Source organism: Rana temporaria, chromosome 2 (genome assembly GCF_905171775.1).
Source record: "Rana temporaria chromosome 2, aRanTem1.1, whole genome shotgun sequence".
NCBI classification, from domain to species: domain Eukaryota; kingdom Metazoa; phylum Chordata; class Amphibia; order Anura; family Ranidae; genus Rana; species Rana temporaria.
This window is the reverse complement of record NC_053490.1, coordinates 849,201-872,357: the sequence shown is the minus strand read 5'-3', so window position 1 is coordinate 872,357 and position 23,157 is coordinate 849,201.

Here is a 23,157-nt window from a genome sequence, read left to right as displayed (position 1 = left end):
AGTTAAGGGTTAATGGGTCCTGCAAAGTCCAGCACCATGTTAGAGAGGTTATTATCTCAGGAAATAAGTGTTTTTTCTCTATGTGTTATTGGTTTTTGTTATTGGTTATTTATGATTATTTAAAGAGTATTTAAAATAAAGGAGGCTGCTACGGCCAGTTTTTACTCCAACACTAAGTAGTGGTCTCATTATTTATTAAAGGTTAAGTGGGGGTATTAACTGTAAAGGGGCTTTAGCGGTCAGGGTGAATTCTGGTATACCATAGTCATGGAGGGAGAGAAATTCCACCCGCCCGGCACAATGGGGGGCGTGGTGTCTCGGGGGATTAGAGTCGCGGTGAGGGAACGCGGGGGGAGATCGGGGGGGGGGGGAGGGTCACGGCATGTGCAGAGAGCACTACGATCGTTCCTATTGGCTCTTCCCCCACCCCGTGTAACCCCCTCCTGTCCGGGACGTTTCTCTCACACGGGGAATAATAATTCGATCTCCCGAACTTTCGATTCGTGTTTTAGGCAGAGACCCCGGAGAATATATCAAGTGTTTTTGTTGCATTTTTTTTATGTTGCGCGATATCTGCGCAGCGATTTATTAAACACAATTTTTGGCATTTTAGTGCCACACAAAGCCGATATAATACACAATTGTCTGGTCAGACATTAACCACTTCAGCCCCACAAGGTTTTACCCCCAGAACCCCCCCCCCCCCCCCAACCCCTTCCCGACCAGGCCATTTTTTTTTTGCGATACGGCACTGCGGCGCTTTAACCACTTGCCAACCGCTGCACGCCGATATACATCGGTAGGATGGCAGCGGTGGGCAAATGGACGTACCTGTATGTCCCCTTTAAGAAGTCGCTTAGCGGGCGTGCGCGCTTCCGCGATCTCCGTGATCGTTCCTGCGGGAACCCGCAAACTCGATGTTCGCAATCGTGTCGCAGAGCGGCAGAACGTGGAAATGTAAACAAGGCATCTCCCTGTTCTGCCTAGTGACAGGACACTGATCACAGCTCCCTGTTCTCCCTAGTGACAGGACACTGATCACAGCTCCCTGTTCTCCCTAGTGACAGGACACTGATCACTTCTCCCTGTGATCGGGAGCGGTGATCGCTGTCGTGTCACTGGGTGGCCACCTCCCCCACAGTTAGAATCACTTAGGGTCACGCTTAACCCCTTCCTCGCCCCCTAGTGGTTAACCCTCTTCACTGCCAGTGTTGTTTTCACAGTAATCAGTGTATTTTTATTGCACTGATCGCTGTATAAATGACAATGGTCCCAAAATGGCGTCAAACGTGTCCGATGTGTCCGCCGTAATGTCGCAGTCACGATAAAAATCGCTGATCGCCACCGTTACTAGTAAAAAAAATGAAAAAAAAATGCCATAAAACTATCCCGTTTTGTAAACGCTATGGCCCGGATTCACAAAGGAGTTACGCTGGCCTATCTCCAGATACACCATCGTAACTCTGAGTGTGGCCCGTCGCAACTCGGCGCCTGATTCATAGAATCAGATACGCCTCACAGTTGCCTAGATACGAGCGGCGTAAGTCTCCTAACGCCTTCGTATCTTGGGGTGCATATTTACGCTGGCCGCTAGGTGGCGCTTCCGTATATTTCCGCGTCGAATATGTTAATTAGCTAGATACGCCGATTCACGATCGTACGTGCGCCCGGCGTATCAAGATACGTCGTTTACGTAAGGCGTCGGACCGGCGTAAAGTTACCCCTCATAAAGCAGGGGTAAGTCATGTTAGGTATGGACGTCGGAAACGTACGAACAGCGTCGTATTTTACGTCATTTGCGTAAGTCGTCCGTGAATGGGGATGGGCGTAGGTTACGTTCACGTCGACTAAGCATTGAGAGAGCGTAATTTACTTTGAAAATTTGACGTGATACTGAGCATGCACGCACACGCGCCGTTCGTAAAGCGCGTCATTTACGTGGGGTCCCAACACATTTACATACAACACGCCCCCTAACAGACTAGTTTGAATTAGGCGGGCTTACGCCGTGTCAGATACACTACGCCGCCGTAACTTAGAGCGCAAGTTGTTTCTGAATACAGGACATGGCGCTCTAAGTTACAGCGGCGTATTGTATCTGAGATACGTTACGCCCGCCTAGAGATAGGCGTTTGTATGTGAATCTGGGCCTATAACTTTTGCGCAAATCAATCAATATACGCTTATTGCGTTTTTTTTTACCAATAATATGTAGAAGAATACGTATCGGCCTAAACTGAGGAAAATTATTGTTTTTCTTATATATTTTTGGGGGATATTTAGAAATGAAGATATGAAGAAATTAGATTTGTAACATTTGTTTTGTATGTTTTCAAGTAAGAAATATTTTTTTTCCCCAAACTGTCGGTCTTTTATTTTTTTGTTTATAGCGCAAAATAAAAACTGCAGAGGTGATCAAATACCACCAAAAGAAAGCTCTATTTGTGGGGAAAAAAGGACGCCAATTTTATTTGGGAGCCACATCGCACGAATGCGCAATTGTCAGTTAACCACTTCAGCCCCGGAAGAATTGGCTGCTAAAGGACCTTGCCACTTTTTGCGATTAGGCGCTGCGTCGCTTTAACTGACAATTGCGCGGTCGTGCGACGTGGCTCCCAAACAAAATTGGCGTCCTTTTTTTCCTACAAATAGAGATTTCTTTTGGTGGTATTTGATCGCCTCTGCGGTTTTTATTTTGCGCTATAAACAAACAAATGTTACAAATCTAATTTCTTCATATAGGCCAATATCTATTCTGCTACCAAAAATCCCAACAAGGCCCGGATTCACAAAGCACTTCTCCAGATACGCCGCGTAAGTGCAAATATGCGCCGTCGTATCTGTGCGCCGGACCCACAAACTGAGATACGCCTAAAAACAGGCTTCACCCAGCCGACGTAACTTTCCTACGCCGGCGTAGCGTGGGCGCATATTTACGCTGGACGCATGTGTCATTGATTTTCTATTCAAATATGCAAATGAGGGAGATACGGCGATTCACGAACGTACAAACGCCCGGCGCAGGCTAGGCGGGGCATGTGTAAGTTGTACGTCCGGCCTAAAGTTATTCCCCATAAAGGAGGTGTAACTCAGCAACAGACGTGCTCAGGTCTGCCTGAGAGCAGCTACAGCAGCAGCGTTACGGACGAGCGGAGCACCCACACTTGCAGGACAACACATCTGTGTGCCAACATGCCAGGGGCAGCGGCAGTGTCATCTTAAGAGCATTATAGGCCCCCGGGCAATACAGTGCACTGGGGCCCTGTCTACACAATCACGCACGAGAATTACTGACAAAAATCATAAAATTTACTGGCAGAACCACATGTTTTACTGCCACTGCAAAAAAAGTACCTAAAATTACAGTTTTCAGTGCCCAACAATGCAAATGTCAGTATTTTAAACTATAAACATATAGCTAGTGCTATTAGCAATGTGTTTAAGTTAAACAAAAGTAAAAAAAAAAATGTCTTCATTGACATGAAGGTCAGGTTACTATAACCCAGCCAGCACAGAGTTTCCTCTTACATCAGAGTCTGCAGGATTCCCCCTTACAGTGAAAGGGAACTCTTATGTAAAGGGGAACGCTGCAGATCATGATCTAAGGGGGGAACTCCGATGTGGAGGGGGGCTATGGTGACCAGAGACAACCTTATATCAGAGTTCACTGCTTTCTTTCCCACTTACATCAGGGTCCGCAGACTGAGTTCCCCCTTGCATTGTAAGGGGGGATCCTGCAGACTCTGATGTGGGGGGTACTCTGGTGACCAGAGACCACCTTCCTTAGATTAAATACACTAAGGTAAGGGGGTCACTAATATAGGAGGGGGAACCTTTATATCAGTGCCCCCTTACATTTTTGCATTCACTCCCCCCTTACATCAGCAACCCCCCGCACTCGTGGAGGACCGGATCTTCTCTGTGATTTCCGCAAACTGGGCATGGGCAGTTCTAACCCATCACTCTCCATAATTTTTTACTGGGGTTGCTGGGCAGCCGGTGGGGCCCCCCAGGCAAGCGGGGCCCCCGGGCAACTGCCCAGCGTGCCCAATGGAAAAGATGGCCCTGGGCACTACTAATGGGTCCACAGGCACGTAGGAGGGCACGGGAGAGGATATTCCGCACGCGCATGAACGTCTTTGGCATGGGTGATTCGGAGGTGTATCACATCTTCAGATTCAGCCCTGATGCCATCCTGGAATTAGCCACACCCCTGCAGGATGACATCACCAGCCAGACACACCCCTCACATGCAGTGCAGCCACTGGTGAAGGTCCTGGCAACACTGCATTTCCTCGCCAGTGGATCTTTTCAGCGCATAAGTGGAGTGGTGTCTGGGATGTCACAATCCCCCATGAGCAGATGTGTGCACCAGGTTGTCCCCGCAATCCTCAGACACATGTCCCACCCACTTCATCAGACCCACCCAGGAGGACCTGCGGCAGAAGGCAATGCGTGATTTCTTCAGAATTGCCGGATTCCCACGCACCATGGGCGCCATTGATTGCACACATGTGGCACTACGGTCCCCCCCCGTGCCACAGAGCACTGTATTAGAACCCACTGTCACTATGTGTTCTGGAAGGGACTGGGGGCGTGCCTCCTACCGACAGACTATGGGCCAGAAAAGATACTGGGGACCCGGGACCTGCTGGCACTGCCCTTATAGGAGGATGGCACATCCTTCTGTGCACGTCTCTCCAAAAAAAAAAAAGCTCATAGTCTGAGCAAACAAAAAAAAAGAGCACTCATTTGCCCTCTCATGGGCCAGGCCTGGTGCCACAGGTACGGCTCCTCAGTTGTCTGGGGGGAGCCTCGGGTGGGGGGGGTGGGGCATCAGGAGGAGGTTCAACCCCTGGTCTGTCACTAATGGCAGATGCTGGCTCCAACGCAAGGGCAATGCGGGTGAGGACAGAGTTGGTCTCCGCCTGCATCCGCAGCTGGCGGGTGGTGGTCTGCCGCTGGTGGCGCCTGGTCTGTCTTCCCTCCGCCTCAATGACAGCCATGTTGGCATGTACAGCCACTCCCAGGCTCATCACCTCTGCCACAAGGCCAACTGCTGTGGCCTGCAGCTCCCCAATTGCCCGGGTATGGCGCTCCAGGCTGGCCTGCACATTACAGCCCTGGTCACCAGATGGTGAGGGACCCCCTGCCACCATGTGGTGACGCATGGCCTCCAGGATCTGGGCTTGGTCACCCAGGCATGTCACCATGGCTGCAGAGTAAGCGCTCACATCCTGCAGGCAGTCAGAGATCGAGCTGCTCTGCTCGGCCTGCTGTGTGAGGCACTGCTGCACAGTGGCTGCGGTGCCCTGCACAGCCACTGTGCATTCAGCCTGGGTCTTGGCCGAGGAGGCCAGGCTGTCAGCCACACGGCGCAGGTCACAGGCGAGATCACCCATGTGGCATGTCTGCCGGGCCTGCTCCCTCTCCAGCCCTTCTTGGAGGGATCCAGCTACACCCCTGGTCTTTCTTAAAGCCTTCCTGGGGGATGGAGAGGCTTGTGCCTGTCCGGACGGGGTAGCCCTGGATGGGGTTCCCCTGGAAGGCAGGAGGACAGAGGGTCAGAAGGAAGGAGGACAGAGGATCAGGAGGAAGGAGGACAGAGGATCAGGAGAAAGGAGGACAGAGGATCAGAAGGAAGGAGGACAGAGGATCAGGAGGAAGGAGGACAGAGGATCAGAAGGAAGGAGGACAGAGGATCAGGAGGAAGGAGGACAGAGGATCAGGAGGAAGGAGGACAGAGGATCAGAAGGAAGGAGGACAGAGGATCAGGAGGAAGGAGGACAGAGGATCAGAAGGAAGGAGGACAGAGGATCAGGAGGAAGGAGGACAGAGGATCAGAAGGAAGGAGGACAGAGGATCAGAAGGAAGGAGGACAGGGGGTCAGGAGGAAGGAGGACAGAGGATCAGGAGGAAGGAGGACAGAGGGTCAGGAGGAAGGAGGACAGAGGGACAGAAGGAAGGAGGACAGAGGATCAGAAGGAAGGAGGACAGAGGATCAGGAGGAAGGAGGACAGAGGGTCAGAAGGAAGGAGGACAGAGGATCAGGAGGAAGGAGGACAGGGGGTCAGGAGGAAGGAGGACAGAGGATCAGAAGGAAGGAGGACAGAGGGTCAGGAGGAAGGAGGACAGAGGGACAGGAGGAAGGAGGACAGAGGATCAGGAGGAAGGAGGACAGAGGATCAGAAGGAAGGAGGACAGGGGGTCAGGAGGAAGGAGGACAGAGGATCAGGAGGAAGGAGGACAGAGGATCAGGAGAAAGGAGGACAGAGGATCAGGAGGACAGAGGATAAGAAGGAAGGAGGACAGAGGATCAGGAGGAAGGAGGACAGAGGATCAGAAGGAAGGAGGACAGAGGATCAGGAGGAAGGAGGACAGAGGGTCAGGAGGAAGGAGGACAGAGGATCAGGAGGAAGGAGGACAGAGGATCAGAAGGAAGGAGGACAGAGGATCAGGAGGAAGGAGGACAGAGGGTCAGAAGGAAGGAGGACAGAGGATCAGAAGGAAGGAGGACAGGGGGTCAGAAGGAAGGAGGACAGAGGATCAGAAGGAAGGAGGACAGGGGGTCAGGAGGAAGGAGGACAGAGGATCAGGAGGAAGGAGGACAGAGGATCAGAAGGAAGGAGGACAGAGGATCAGGAGGAAGGAGGACAGAGGATCAGAAGGAAGGAGGACAGAGGATCAGAAGGAAGGAGGACAGGGGGTCAGGAGGAAGGAGGACAGAGGATCAGGAGGAAGGAGGACAGAGGATCAGAAGGAAGGAGGACAGAGGATCAGAAGGAAGGAGGACAGAGGATCAGAAGGAAGGAGGACAGAGGATCAGAAGGAAGGAGGACAGAGGATCAGGAGGAAGGAGGACAGAGGATCAGGAGGAAGGAGGACAGAGGATCAGGAGGAAGGAGGACAGAGGGACAGGAGGAAGGAGGACAGAGGATCAGGAGGAAGGAGGACAGAGGATCAGGAGGAAGGAGGACAGAGGATCAGAAGGAAGGAGGACAGAGGATCAGAAGGAAGGAGGACAGAGGATCAGAAGGAAGGAGGACAGAGGATCAGAAGGAAGGAGGACAGAGGATCAGAAGGAAGGAGGACAGAGGATCAGGAGGAAGGAGGACAGAGGATCAGGAGGAAGGAGGACAGAGGATCAGGAGGAAGGAGGACAGAGGATCAGAAGGAAGGAGGACAGAGGATCAGAAGGAAGGAGGACAGAGGATCAGGAGGAAGGAGGACAGAGGATCAGGAGGAAGGAGGACAGAGGATCAGAAGGAAGGAGGACAGAGGATCAGGAGGAAGGAGGACAGAGGATCAGAAGGAAGGAGGACAGAGGATCAGGAGGAAGGAGGACAGAGGATCAGAAGGAAGGAGGACAGAGGATCAGAAGGAAGGAGGACAGAGGATCAGGAGGAAGGAGGACAGAGGATCAGAAGGAAGGAGGACAGAGGATCAGAAGGAAGGAGGACAGAGGGACAGGAGGAAGGAGGACAGAGGGACAGAAGGAAGGAGGACAGAGGATCAGAAGGAAGGAGGACAGAGGATCAGGAGGAAGGAGGACAGAGGATCAGGAGGAAGGAGGACAGAGGATCAGAAGGAAGGAGGACAGAGGATCAGGAGGAAGGAGGACAGAGGATCAGAAGGAAGGAGGACAGAGGATCAGAAGGAAGGAGGACAGAGGATCAGAAGGAAGGAGGAAAGAGGATCAGAAGGAAGGAGGACAGAGGATCAGAAGGAAGGAGGACAGAGGATCAGGAGGAAGGAGGACAGAGGATCAGAAGGAAGGAGGACAGAGGATCAGAAGGAAGGAGGACAGAGGATCAGGAGGAAGGAGGACAGAGGATCAGAAGGAAGGAGGACAGAGGATCAGAAGGAAGGAGGACAGAGGATCAGAAGGAAGGAGGACAGAGGATCAGAAGGAAGGAGGACAGAGGATCAGGAGGAAGGAGGACAGAGGATCAGAAGGAAGGAGGACAGAGGATCAGAGGAGGAGGACAGAGGACAGAGATGGAGGACAGAGGATCAGGGACAGAGGATCAGGAGGAAGGAGGACAGAGGATCAGGAGGAAGGAGGACAGAGGATCAGAGGAAGGAGGACAGAGGATCAGAAGGAAGGAGGACAGAGGATCAGAAGGAAGGAGGACAGAGGATCAGAAGGAAGGAGGACAGAGGATCAGGAGGAAGGAGGACAGAGGATCAGGAGGAAGGAGGACAGAGGATCAGGAGGAAGGAGGACAGAGGATCAGAAGGAAGGAGGACAGAGGATCAGAAGGAAGGAGGACAGAGGATCAGAAGGAAGGAGGACAGAGGATCAGAAGGAAGGAGGACAGAGGATCAGAGGAAGGAGGACAGAGGATCAGAAGGAAGGAGGACAGAGGATCAGAAGGAAGGAGGACAGAGGATCAGGAGGAAGGAGGACAGAGGATCAGGAGGAAGGAGGACAGAGGATCAGAAGGAAGGAGGACAGAGGATCAGAAGGAAGGAGGACAGAGGATCAGAAGGAAGGAGGACAGAGGATCAGAAGGAAGGAGGACAGAGGATCAGAAGGAAGGAGGACAGAGGATCAGAAGGAAGGAGGACAGAGGATCAGAAGGAAGGAGGACAGAGGATCAGAAGGAAGGAGGACAGAGGATCAGAGGAAGGAGGACAGAGGATCAGAGGAAGGAGGACAGAGGATCAGAAGGAAGGAGGACAGAGGATCAGAAGGAAGGAGGACAGAGGATCAGGAGGAAGGAGGACAGAGGATCAGAGGAAGGAGGACAGAGGATCAGAAGGAAGGAGGACAGAGGATCAGGAGGAAGGAGGACAGAGGATCAGGAGGAAGGAGGACAGAGGATCAGAAGGAAGGAGGACAGAGGATCAGAAGGAAGGAGGACAGAGGATCAGAAGGAAGGAGGACAGAGGATCAGAAGGAAGGAGGACAGAGGATCAGAAGGAAGGAGGACAGAGGATCAGAGGAAGGAGGACAGAGGATCAGGAAGGAAGGAGGACAGAGGATCAGAAGGAAGGAGGACAGAGGATCAGAAGGAAGGAGGACAGAGGATCAGAAGGAAGGAGGACAGAGGATCAGAAGGAAGGAGGACAGAGGATCAGAAGGAAGGAGGACAGAGGATCAGAAGGAAGGAGGACAGAGGATCAGAAGGAAGGAGGACAGAGGATCAGGAGGAAGGAGGACAGAGGATCAGAAGGAAGGAGGACAGAGGATCAGAAGGAAGGAGGACAGAGGATCAGGAGGAAGGAGGACAGAGGATCAGGAGGAAGGAGGACAGAGGATCAGAAGGAAGGAGGACAGAGGATCAGGAGGAAGGAGGACAGAGGATCAGGAGGAAGGAGGACAGAGGATCAGAAGGAAGGAGGACAGAGGATCAGAAGGAAGGAGGACAGAGGATCAGAAGGATGGATGTGGGATCAGTTGTACAAGGCTTAGGGTAGCGCGGTGGTCGGGACCCGGGTGGCAGGTGGTGATCAGATGGTCTGCAGGGATGGTGGTTGATGCAGATGAGGGAACACCTCAGGATCAGCAGCGATAGACAGTCCATGCGCTGATTATGTGGGATCGCCAGACTGGACCTGGAGGCAGTTCTGGTAACCAGGTTCTGAAGGAGCAGGAAGAAAGATGTAGTCAGGAGCCAGGCCGGGGTCTTCCACCGATGAGCAGAGGTAGAAGGAGCCGTGTCTGGAGACAAGCGAGGTAAAGCCGCAAGCCAAGATCACGATCAGTGACCGGACGTGTGCAGTTCTGGCCGCCCTTCCAAAAAATTAGCAGCTACAAATACTGACCCCTTTCACACTGAAGCGTTTTTACTGCGTTTTAGCATTAAAAATAGCGCTATTAAAACGCTCATAAAACGCTCTCCATGCATCTCAATGGACCCTTTCACACTGAGTCCTGCAAGCAGCATCTTTGAAGCAGCTTTTGGGCGCTGTAAAAAAAACGCCTTACCCTTTCACACTGAGGCGCTGCAAAAAACGCCCTAAAACGTTTTGGGCACTGGAAGTGTGAAAGGGCTCCAAAAGCACTCGGGCTTTCACATTGGGATTGCAGATGAGGCTTCGCTCGAATAACGCTCAAAAAACGTCCCAGTGTGAAAGGGGCCTTAAGGTACTTTCCTGTCCAGTGATCCTGCAGTGTCCTCACCCGAGCCAATTCTTGTCTCTCGGTTGCTGGTGCCGCCATCTTGGCTTAGACCCCTTTCACACTGGGGAGTTTTTCAGGCGGTACAGCGATAAAAAATAGCGCTGCTATACTGCCTGAAAATTTCCTGCCCAGCAACCTCAGTGTGATCAGAAACAGCAATCACAAACAACAAAAAACCGCGCTAAAATATCCCCCCCCCGCCCTCCAGTCCCCGGCAGCAGCAAGCGTGTGAAAACACAATAGAAAATAAACAAAAGAAAAAGCCGCGCCACAAAAGTCAGTTGACTCACACGCAATAAAGATGTGATGAATCCATGGCTGTTCAGATGACACAAGTGTTCACAGGTAATAAGATACAATCCTTGCAATGATCGATCCTACGTTCCACACCACCCAGTGACACATATGCATACAGTGACCCTCCACCGGAAAATGGAAAGCCGCTTACCAGAAGGCAAGCGGTTTGAGGCAGGTGGCTATAGCCCAGCCCAGGCCTTTATCCCTCAGATGGTTACCAGGAAGCTCTCCGTCCCCTGAGCGTGATGTCTCAATACCACCGTGGAGATGTAAATAAAGAAAGACAGGCGCACATAGCGTGACTCTGTAGCATACACTTTTATTTAAAAAAAGGGTAAAATATACTCACAAGCGAGCGTGTTAAAACAGCATAAAAAGGTAAATTGCCGGCCGGCATACAGGAGCCCTACTCCTTGTCGTGGTGGCGTCACTGCGTGATCCTTCCCAGACGCGTTTCGTCGCGATTGGACGTTGTCAATGGGGGTAGGGCCAAGCAGTACCTCACCACCTATATATAGATCCGCTGCCTATTGTGAACGGCTGTCTGTGAGTCCGGGTGCGCCATCTTTGATGTGGTATACCATGCCCATAATTGGACCGCACTTAGTGTGTCCATACACACAAGAATAGAAAGACTAAATCTTTACTACATGAAACATTAAAATTACCCACCTCCATAACGGAGCTGCCTATCTCCGGCTTGGGCGCAGTTACAATCACCACGATCGAGGGGCCTATAGGAGCTGGAGAGAGGAAGGCTGAATGTCTGGCACCGGACATTCCTTCCAATTTCATTTGCTCACCTCACCACCGCCATCTAGTGGATGCAGAGGAGTTGGTTTACCTCTCCCAAAACATAATATGTAGAAATGCACTTTCTCTTCCCGCAATCCTGTCAGCTGCTCAAGCTGCATACCAGATCCGGGAAGTCATGTACATTAGTGGACCTATTTCTTCTGGGAATTTATCCCTAAAAGATTATATATTTAACCCGTAATAGTGAAACTAGTAAAAACTCTCCGTGTACTGCAATATAAACTTTATATCACTATTTATGTGAAAAAACAAACAAATACAAACGGCGTCCATGAAATGTTGGCTTTATGCCACACTTCAATATTCGCCGGCCACATATGTATGTGAAAAAAGGAAATTTGTGACTTTAAAATATGCCTACAAAAATTAAGACTACAAAAAAAAGGATTTTTGTACTCACCGTAAAATCCATTTCTCTGAGTTCATAGACGGACACAGCCTTCATTGACCTTAGGGTTATGCTTCTTCCTACCAGGAGATTTAGGCAGAATTCTACAGCACTTAAGGTGTTAAAAACTTTCCTTCATGCCGCTCCTCCCAGGGGGCGTGGCCCCCCGGGTATAACCCACACCCTGCTCCAGCAGCTTCAGTTCGTAACAAGCAGTACAAACAAAGGAGGGGTGGGTGCTGTGTCCGTCTATGAACTCAGAGAAATGGATTTTACGGTGAGTACAAAAATCCTTTTTTCTCTTTCGTTCATAGACGGACACAGCATCCTTTGACCTTAGGGACGTCCCCAAGCAGTGTCAAAAAAATTCGAGGGGTGGGAAAATAACACAGCAAAAACAGGTTACACCCCAAACAAAACCGGAGTTACTCAACAGAGGAACTCCAACCGTTAACTGCCGCCTGTAACACCCTGCGGCCGAAGGAGGCATCAGAAGATGCACACACATCCACCTTATAAAACTTTGAAAAAGTGTGGACAGACGACCAGGTCGCAGCCTTACACACCTGTAACACAGAGGCTGGATGACGGAAAGCCCAAGAGGCCCCGATCGCCCTGGTCGAATGCGCCGTGACCCGAAAGGGAGGCGCCCGCCCCTTCAGGGCGTAGGCCTGAAGCACAACCTGTCGGATCCACCTGGAAATGGTGGCCGACGAGACTGCCAGGCCCTTACTGGGACCGGACACAGACACGAACAGCGAGTCCGACTTCCGGAACTGAGCTGTCGCCGACAAGTAAACTCGAAGGGCCCGAACCACATCCAAAGAATGTAAAACGGCTTCCTTCGGGTTCTTCGGCTGAGGACATAATGATGGAACAACAATGTCCTCGTTAATGTGAAAGGCCGAAACGACCTTCGGAAGAAAAGAGGGCTGCGGGCGCAGCACCGCCTTATCCTGATGGATGACCAAGTAGGGGGCCTTGCAAGACAAGGCCGCCAGTTCAGACACTCGTCTGATAGAGGTAATAGCTACCAGAAAGACCACCTTCTGCGACAAGGTCATCAAAGGGATCTCCCGAATGTCCTCAAAGGGGGCACGCTGAAGCACCGAGAGGACCAAATTCAAGTCCCAAGAAGGTAGCAGAGGGCGCACCGGGGGGGCCACATGCCGGACCCCCTGCACAAACGTGCGAACCAAAGAGTGCGCTGCCACGGGACGCTGAAAATAAACAGCCAGAGCAGAAATCTGACTCTTGATCGTGCTCAAGGCAAGAGCCTGGTCCACTCCCCGCTGTAGAAACAGCAGGATCCGGGACACCACGTAAGTATGGGGGTGCCACTTCATCTCCTCACACCTAGAGATGTATGCTTTCCATGTACGATGGTAAATTTTTCGAGAAGTGGACTTCCGTGCACGCAGCATGGTAGAGATAACCGGGCCCGACAGGCCCCGGTCCTTAACAGCCACGCCGTTAAAGCCAGTGACCGTAAAGCAGGATGGAAGATCGGGCCCTGAGACAGGAGATCTTCCCTCAGAGGCAGACACCAGGGGGCGTCTGCCACCAGACGTACCAGGTCCGCGTACCAAGAGCGACGCGGCCAATCTGGGGCGATCAGGATCGTTGGAATACCTTCGGCTTCCACCCTGCGCAGCAGGCGGGGTAGGAGCCTTAGAGGAGGGAAGGCGTAAATCAGGTGATATTGACCCCAGGGAGCCACTAACGCGTCTGACGCGTCTGCCCACGGGTCCTTTGACCTGGCCACAAACCGTGGTACCTTCCGATTGAGACGGGACGCCAGAAGGTCCACGTCTGGAGTGCCCCATTTTTGGCACAGGACCTGAAACACCTCCGGGTGGAGAGACCACTCCCCTTGATCCAGAGTCATGCGACTTAGGAAGTCGGCTTGCCAATTCAGAACTCCCGGAATGTATACCGCCGACAGGGCCGGAACGGACCTTTCGGCCCACCGAAGTATGTGAGCGACCTCCGTCGCCGCGGCCGAGCTCCTTGTGCCGCCCTGATGATTGACGTACGCCACGGCCGTGGCGTTGTCGGACTGGATCCTGACAGGACGACCCTGTAGCTCCAGGGACCACCTGACAAGGCACAGCTTGATTGCTCGGAGCTCCAGGATATTGATCGGCAGGCGGGACTCCTCCCGAGTCCAGCGCCCCTGGGCTGACTGGGTGCCCCAGACGCCCCCCCCAGCCGAAGAGGCTGGCATCCGTCGTGACCACTGTCCAGCGGCACGGAAGAAAAGACTTCCCGGACCGAAGCACCGGAGACGTCAGCCACCATGCCAGGGAAGACTTGGCCAGATGGCTCAACCGAATCTGGCGATCCAGAGAAGATGGGACCCTGTCCCATCGTGACAGAATCTCCTTCTGTAGTACCCTGGTGTGGAATTGGGCATACGGAACCGCCTCGAAGGAGGCCACCATCAGACCCAGAACCCGCATGCAGAAGCGAAGAGATGACCACTTCTGGGTCAACAACTGTCTCACTGCAGATTGCAGGGTCAGCAGTTTTTTCGATGTGAGGAACACTTTTGTCTCCCCCGAATCCAAAACCAGCCCCAGGTGTTCCAGCCTCTGGGACGGAACCAACACTGATTTTCTGAGATTCAGAAACCAGCCGAACTCCTGCAGAGTCCGACACGTGATGGACACGTCCTCCTCTAACTCTGAGCCTGAAGAAGCTCTCAGGAGAAGGTCGTCCAGGTATCCCACGATAGCGATCCCTCGCTGCCGTAGCAAGGCCAGGATCGGGGCGAGCACCTTGGTGAACACCCGTGGTGCCGACGCCAGCCCGAACGGGAGGGCCACGAATTGATGGTGGTCCTCCCCGATCGCAAAGCTCAGATACCTTTGGTGGCTTGTGCAAACGGGAACATGCAGGTATGCGTCCATGATGTCTAAGGACGCCATGAAGTCCCCCTGGTGGAGGGACGCTATGATAGAACGGACCGACTCCATCCTGAATCGCTGCACCTTGACAAAGGAGTTGAGGGCCTTTAGGTCCAGGATAGGGCGAACCCCTCCCTTCTTGGGGACCACGAACAGATTGGAGTAGAACCCCCGAAACCGTTCCAGCGAGGGGACCGGCACAACCACCCCCCTGTCCAGAAGATCCTGGACAGCCCCGGACAGGGCTAGCCGACGATCCGGAGGAAGCTGGAGGTTGGATGGAAAAAATCTGTTTGGGGGACAAGAAAGGAACTCTATCTTGTACCCCGAGGCGACCACCTCGCAAACCCAACGGTCGGATAGAAGAGAATTCCATCGATCCACGAAGCCGTGAAGCCGTCCCCCCACCCGAGACCCGGGCGGGGGCAGACCTTCATGCGGAAGCAGGCTTGTCCGCAGGCTTGTTCGGTTTTTTTAACCAGGGGCGCTTACGCCCGGCAGCAAGGGCTTTTGCACCTTGCGGACCTTTTCCAGCCGCGCTGGCGCACGAAAAAAAAAACGCTTAGGGGGTAGTAAAAGTAGGACCTTGCTTGCGGCGAGGTTCCCTACCCTTCCCCGACTGAGGGAGCAAGGTGCTCTTACCTCCAGTGGCATCCTTAATGATGTCATCCAGGGATGCCCCCAAAAGCCGTCCGCCCTTAAAGGGCAAATCTACCAAGGCCTTTTTTTGAGTACTGGTCAGCCGACCAGCACTTCAGCCATATAAGGCGGCGCAGAACCACTGCGTAGACAGAAGCCCTGGAAAGCAAAGGAATCTAATCCATATCCGCCTCGCAGAGAAACTTCTGACCCTGAATCAACTGTTCAGCCAGGTCCCTAGAGGACTCGGAAGCCCCCTGGACCTCCAGGTCCTGCCCTTTCAGTCATCGTCTGAGCTACCAGGGCTCCGGCCAGAGCCGGCCTTACCACCGAACCCACCACCGAGAACAGGGAGCGGGCCACGGCCTCCACTCTCCTATTAGCGGGGTCCTTGAAAGCAGGAGCCCCCTCCACAGGCAACGTAGTAGCCTTACTCAGTCTGGACACAGGAGTGTCCACCGACGGAGGAGTGACCCACTTTTTTAAAAAAAAATCCTCCTCCAGGGGGTAACGGTAGCAAAGCTTTTAGGAACCGTAAAAGCCTTTTGCGGTGTATCCCATTCCTTATACAACATATTGTCTAAATAAGGAACACAGGGGAATACCTTAGCGGTACGCGGTGGTTTGCGGAATCCAAAAGGGACTGACACCGCTGGTGTCTCCGCCACATCCTCTAAATGAAGAGCCTCACGCACCGCAGTAATAAGAGCTCCAACAAATTCCTTATCAGCAGACTCCGCAGCAGAGCCATCCTCGCCGTCCATGTGGGTTAAGCCCGCATCCTCTGACATGACAGAACCAGAAGCATCAGATTCTGCGTCAGAGATATCCCCAGAAACAGCCTCCGGGGGGGGCGCTTTTTTACCCCCCAACCGAGCACTGGCTGCTCCAAACCTGGTGAGAAAAAGACTCCAGGACAGCCGACACCGACTCAACAGATGTGGCAGGGGAAGGGGCGCTTAAGGGTTAATTCCGGCATTGTGAGGAATGAGGGGCCTGATTCAGGCTCCATATTGCAGCTGCCATTTCACCCCTACTGCCAAGGCAGGAAAAAAGTCCCCCACAGGTCACCTCCCGGCCGCTAGAGCACAGTATGGGGCCCCCTGAGACTCACCACCCCCTGGTACAGCGCGGTCTGTGAAGGCAAGTGTGTGCTGAGGAGAAGCTGAAGCGCTGCGTCTGTCCCCACAGATGATTCGCGGTCTTTTTTCCCCGCCGAAACGGCCACTAGAGGCCGAACTAGTGCTGAAAATGGCGCCGGCCACAAGAAAATGGCCGCCGAATAATACAAGCGCGGCTCCGGCAAAATGGCCGCCGTTGCGCAGTTTTAAAAAGACAGTGTACCCAAAAATGACAGTACACCAAAACAGCACACAGCACACACAAAAATGCCCAGAATGTCCACCACAGTTCCCTGCAGTGACACAGAACAGCCCCAGCCATACCACGAGTGAAAAAATATGAGCCCCAGAGAAAAAAAACCCTGCACAGCCGTCACCCAAAGGGGAAAGGAGGGAGAGGAATAAGGGAGAGAGGAAAGCAGGGGAAAACCCTCAGTCGACCTCCCAAGGGAAAACATTCCAGCCAGACCACTTACCTGAGTAAGGGGCCACTACTTACCTGTCCTGCGACTACCCGGCTGGAGGTATCCCAGACAGAACCAACGTCCGCGAACGGCATGGTTGTCAGCCAGACACACTGTGACAAGGCCATAGAGACCGGTCATATGTGTGCCCTAGAACCGAAGTTCCCCGGCCGCCCCTGGAGCAATGGGGCCTGTCGTGGACGTCCCAAAGCGGAGCTGAGGGCCGGCACACGCTCGAAGGCCGAACCTGGGGGGACTACAAGGGTCGAGGACCCAGCCTGTCACCCAGTCGGCTGTTGATAGAAGAATCGCAGGATTCAAAAATAAAAATAAAATAAAAAAGCGAGGAAAAAACTCGCAAAATGCAAAAAAATTTGCAAGAAAAAACTCCAGAGTCCAGGACTCCAGAGAGAGCCTGACTCTCCTGACGGTTAGGCAGAAACAAACTGAAGCTGCTAGAGCAGGGTGTGGGTTATGCCTGGGGGAGCCACGCCCCCTGGGAGGAGCGGCATGAAGGAAAGTTTTTAACACCTTAAGTGCTGTAGAATTCTGCCTAAATCTCCTGGTAGGAAGAAGCATAACCCTAATGTCAATGAAGGCTGTGTCCGTCTATGAACGAAAGAGAAATTTACTTTTGTGTGTACGGGGACAATTGTCCCTAAAGTGCATAGATCAAAGTAACCAAAACATATGATCAACCTCTTAATAGTTGATCACCAAAGTGTATATTATTTCTTATCAAACCAAAGTGTATGTGCAAATAGCTATCCATATATATATATTAAATTTAAGATTATATATTAAAGTGAAAAATTTATATATAAAAATGAAAATTAAATAAGTGAATGAATAGAGATAAATACCAATTAAATGGTGTTCCTTCACAGAAGCGCTTATTATGGAAAAAGTTTTGCCAATCCCACCCTCATGACAGCCGATCACATTAGGCTTACACTAAGCGTTGTTAATAAAGGCATTGACATCTGTTTCTATGTCCTAAGCTCTAAGGTCTTAAATGATTCAGAGAAACTATTGCTAGATAAAGGACTAAAATATGCACCCCCCCAGAGTCTAAACAAGTTCGGCACTTACATGGACATCCACAAATTTATTAGGAAAATCAATATCAAACGTTATATGATGGGAGTGTCATCCTCTAATCAACCATCTGTTAACAATTATGTGCATTCTGGCCTGGCGAACGCCTCTTTATTTAACCCTCCAGGAGGACTGGCACCATCCCTGAAAACTTTCAGGGATGTCCTTATTAGGGATTTGGAGTCGATTGAGATCAAAAAGGCAAGATTGAATAAAACTCTGCAAGAAGGGTTGGATTCTCTCTGTATGAATAAGGACCTGGTAATCAGGCCAGCGGATAAGGGGGGCGGGATTGTGATTCTCAACAGGGCAGATTATCTGAGAGAAATGCACAACATAGTAGACGATGTCAATACCTACTCCATCCTACCAAGTGATCCCAAGAACTGCTACAAAAGAGAATTGGAGAAACTGGTGGAGAGGGGTGTGTTCAAAGGTATATTATCAATCAAAGAGAAACTTTTTCTCATACCTCGAGCTCCCCGTACTCCTACTATGTACTATCTCCCTAAGTTGCATAAGGATCCTGTCTGCCCCCCGGGACGCCCTATAGTAAGTGGTATAGATTCCATCACGTCCCGGGTGGGCAGATACATTGATCTTTATTTGCAACCTTTGGTTAAGAAAATTCCATCATATGTGAGGGACTCCAAGCATATTATGAATATCATCTCTGATTTACCAGCTATACCCAATCTATGGATGGCCACTATAGATGTGACATCATTATATACGATCATACCTCATGCCATTGGTTTTGAAGCAGTCAAGCTGTATCTAGATAGAGACTCTGGCCTACAGCCAGAGCAGGTGGATTTCATCATGTCCCTGTTAAAATTTGCGGCAGATTCAAACTATTTCTGGTTCGAAAACTGCTTCTATAAACAAAACACAGGAGTGGCGATGGGAGCTAAGTACGCTCCGAGTTTGGCCAACCTGTTCATGGCCAAATGGGAGGAGGATGTCATCCATCTCGAGGGGACTCCCCACATTGTCCTTTGGGCGAGATACATTGATGACATCCTCCTCCTATGGGCTGGTGAACATGGTGACATGGTTGACTTCATTGGGAACCTTAATACCAATGATAGAGGGATCAAATTGAAATTTGAGGCAAGTCAGACTAGTGTGCATTACCTTGACTTGACCATTCAGGCTAAGGAAGGTAAACTTGTGACCTCGACTTATTTCAAGAGCACTGATAGGAATGCGGTCATACCCTTAGACAGTTGCCACCATGCACCGTGGCTTAAGGGAGTTCCTAAAAGCCAGTACCTTAGGGTAAGACGCAATTGTTCTGACCTTGAAGATTTTCACATCCAGGCCAAAGTCTTGACCGAACGGTTTCTAGAGAAGGGGTATTGTCATAAATCCCTGCAATTAGTTTGTGATCAGGTTGCGGCATTAGATAGGAAGGAGCTGTTACGGGATAGGGAGGTCAGAGAGGGAGACAATTTTCCCGTAGGGGTGCCTTTCATTACCACCTACTCCATCCAGCACAGGGCCATAACTCACCTTGTCAACAAACATTGGCACATTGCCATGAATGACCCACACCTAAAGGATATCTTGCCTCCGAAGCCTAGGGTGATTTTCAGGGGGGTTCAACCTCTGAGGACCAAGATCTCCAGTAATGTCATTGACCCTCCCCTTAGGGGATCGGGTTTTATTTTCGATCAATTAAAGGGCTACTATAGGTGTGGTCGATGTCGAGTTTGTACCCTTAATTCAAACAGACAAAGATGTGTTAGGTCTTTCACCTCCACAGCAACTGGGAAGACCTTTAAGATTGGACCCTGCGTGACTTGCGCCTCATTAGCCGTGGTCTATTTGATACAATGCCCGTGCGGCCTTCAGTACGTAGGCCGTACCAAACGGGCGTTTCAAATACGTGTCAATGAACACATCACAAATATACTTTCGGGGTTCAAAAACCACTCTGTTTCAAATCATTACCGTCTCAAACACAATAAGGATCCCTCTAACACACTGTTCCTAGGGATTGATAAATACAAGCCCCACTGGAGAGGAGGGAATCTGGTACGTGAAATTTCACAGATGGAAATGGGGTGGATTTTTCGCCTCAAAACTTATACCCCTTTCGGCCTGAACATAGAAACAGATGTCAATGCCTTTATTAACAACGCTTAGTGTAAGCCTAATGTGATCGGCTGTCATGAGGGTGGGATTGGCAAAACTTTTTCCATGATAAGCGCTTCTGTGAAGGAACACCATTTAATTGGTATTTATCTCTATTCATTCACTTATTTAATTTTCATTTTTATTTTTAAATATAAATTTTTCACTTTAATATATAATCTTAAATTTAATATATATATATGGATAGCTATTTGCACATACACTTTGGTTTGATAAGAAATAATATACACTTTGGTGATCAACTATTAAGAGGTTGATCATATGTTTTGGTTACTTTGATCTATGCACTTTAGGGACAATTGTCCCCGTACACACAAAAGTAAATTTTTGTAGTCTTAATTTTTGTAGGCATATTTTAAAGTCACAAATTTCCTTTTTTCACATACATATGTGGCCGGCGAATATTGAAGTGTGGCATAAAGCCAACATTTCATGGACGCCGTTTGTATTTGTTTGTTTTTTCACATAAATAGTGATATAAAGTTTATATTGCAGTACACGGAGAGTTTTTACTAGTTTCACTATTACGGGTTAAATATATAATCTTTTAGGGATAAATTCCCAGAAGAAATAGGTCCACTAATGTACATGACTTCCCGGATCTGGTATGCGGCTTGAGCAGCTGACAGGATTGCGGGAAGAGAAAGTGCATTTCTACATATTATGTTTTGGGAGAGGTAAACCAACTCCTCTGCATCCACTAGATGGCGGTGGTGAGGTGAGCAAATGAAATTGGAAGGAATGTCCGGTGCCAGACATTCAGCCTTCCTCTCTCCAGCTCCTATAGGCCCCTCGATCGTGGTGATTGTAACTGCGCCCAAGCCGGAGATAGGCAGCTCCGTTATGGAGGTGGGTAATTTTAATGTTTCATGTAGTAAAGATTTAGTCTTTCTATTCTTGTGTGTATGGACACACTAAGTGCGGTCCAATTATGGGCAGGGTATACCACATCAAAGATGGCGCACCCGGACTCACAGACAGCCGTTCACAATAGGCAGCGGATCTATATATAGGTGGTGAGGTACTGCTTGGCCCTACCCCCATTGACAACGTCCAATCGCGACGAAACGCGTCTGGGAAGGATCACGCAGTGACGCCACCACGACAAGGAGTAGGGCTCCTGTATGCCGGCCGGCAATTTACCTTTTTATGCTGTTTTAACACGCTCGCTTGTGAGTATATTTTACCCTTTTTTTAAATAAAAGTGTATGCTACAGAGTCACGCTATGTGCGCCTGTCTTTCTTTATTTACATCTCCACGGTGGTATTGAGACATCACGCTCAGGGGACGGAGAGCTTCCTGGTAACCATCTGAGGGATAAAGGCCTGGGCTGGGCTATAGCCACCTGCCTCAAACCGCTTGCCTTCTGGTAAGCGGCTTTCCATTTTCCGGTGGAGGGTCACTGTATGCATATGTGTCACTGGGTGGTGTGGAACGTAGGATCGATCATTGCAAGGATTGTATCTTATTACCTGTGAACACTTGTGTCATCTGAACAGCCATGGATTCATCACATCTTTATTGCGTGTGAGTCAACTGACTTTTGTGGCGCGGCTTTTTCTTTTGTTTATTAACCTCAGTGTGATACCCCCGAGGGCTTTCACACCGAGGCGATGCGCTGGCGGGAGAGAAAAAATCTCCTGCAAGCAGAATCTTTGGAGCGGTGAGAGGCGCGGTGTGTATACCGCTCCTTCCCATATAAAACAATGGGTAACCGCTAGCGGCCGAATCCAGCGGCAAATCCGACGGTACAGCTTGCTTACGCCGGCGTACGGTGGGCGCACATTTAGGCTGGGCGCATGGTGACGCACCCATTGATTAGCCATTCAAACATTCCAATGAGGGAAATACAGCGATTCACGAACATGCGTGTACCCGGCGCAGGCTACGCAAGGTGCCATTCGTGTCTGGTATCGATTTTAAGGGGAAACCCCACACCAAAATGTAAAAAAACGCTGTGGGCCCCCCCAAAATCCATTCCAGGCCCTTATCCAAGCATGCAGCCCATCAGGTCAGGAAAGGGGGCGGACGAGAGAGCGCCCCACTCGAACCATACCAGACCATATGGCCTTAACATGGGGATGGGTGCTTTGGGCCACAATGTCCCCAGGCCCGAAAAAGGAAAAAAAACAAAAGGCAAAATACTGAATGGCTGGCTTACTATTTGACAGTTCTTATATAGGTAAGGGCGAGGTCACCTGGTGGCACCGTCCCTTGTAACATCACCGACCCAGCATGCACCAGTCGGTGACATCAGAAAGGGGTGTTGACACCAGATGACATCACCAGGTGGCCCTGCCCTTACCTATATAAGAACTGTCCAATGGCAAGCCAGCCATTCGGTGGTTTGGCCCAGTTGACAGGGGAGCGTTTTTTTTTCGGGTCCCACAGCGGCGTGATTGATGGTGAATTAACATCGGGGTACACTGTTGTTTTATTTTTAACCCCTTCCATACCGGGGGGCACTTACGCACCTTCCCGCCCAGGCCAATTTTCAGCTTTCAGCACTGTTGCAATTTGAATGACAATTGCGTGGTCGTGCTACACTGTACCCAAATGAAATTTTTATCATTTTGTTCCACAAATAGAGATTTATTTTGGTGGTTGTCATGGACCTTGCAGTACTGGAGTGTTCCTACTTGAAATCCTAATTCATGTATTTCAGAAGATGGGACATTACTGACAGTTCATTGCAGGAGATACTGGACACATTACAAGTGGTTTAGTTGTCCTGACTAGGTCAATAGGACAATGACCCTTCAATGCTTAGCTCAGACTATTGAAATGCTAAGTGGAGCCGGCTTGTGAAATACCTTGTTATTGTGTTCTGCAGGTTAATGGCTGTTGTCAGAGACGACCCGTCTCTAGGAGATAATTACCTCCACTAAATGACTTTTAGAATGTGTGTTTGAAGATGTATGTGTTTACGCTAAAAGACTTTGTATTGTTCTAAAGGTCAGAAGTCTCCTGTCAGGAGTATTGAATTAGCATGTTATTATCTAACGGAATGTAACCTCTCAGAGGTAGTAATTAAGTTCTGCTAAATAAACCGGGCTATTGTGTACATTGATTGCCCCCTGGGGCTTCTGTCTCAATACACATAAGCCTTTCTATCCAAGCTATTGGACCAATCCC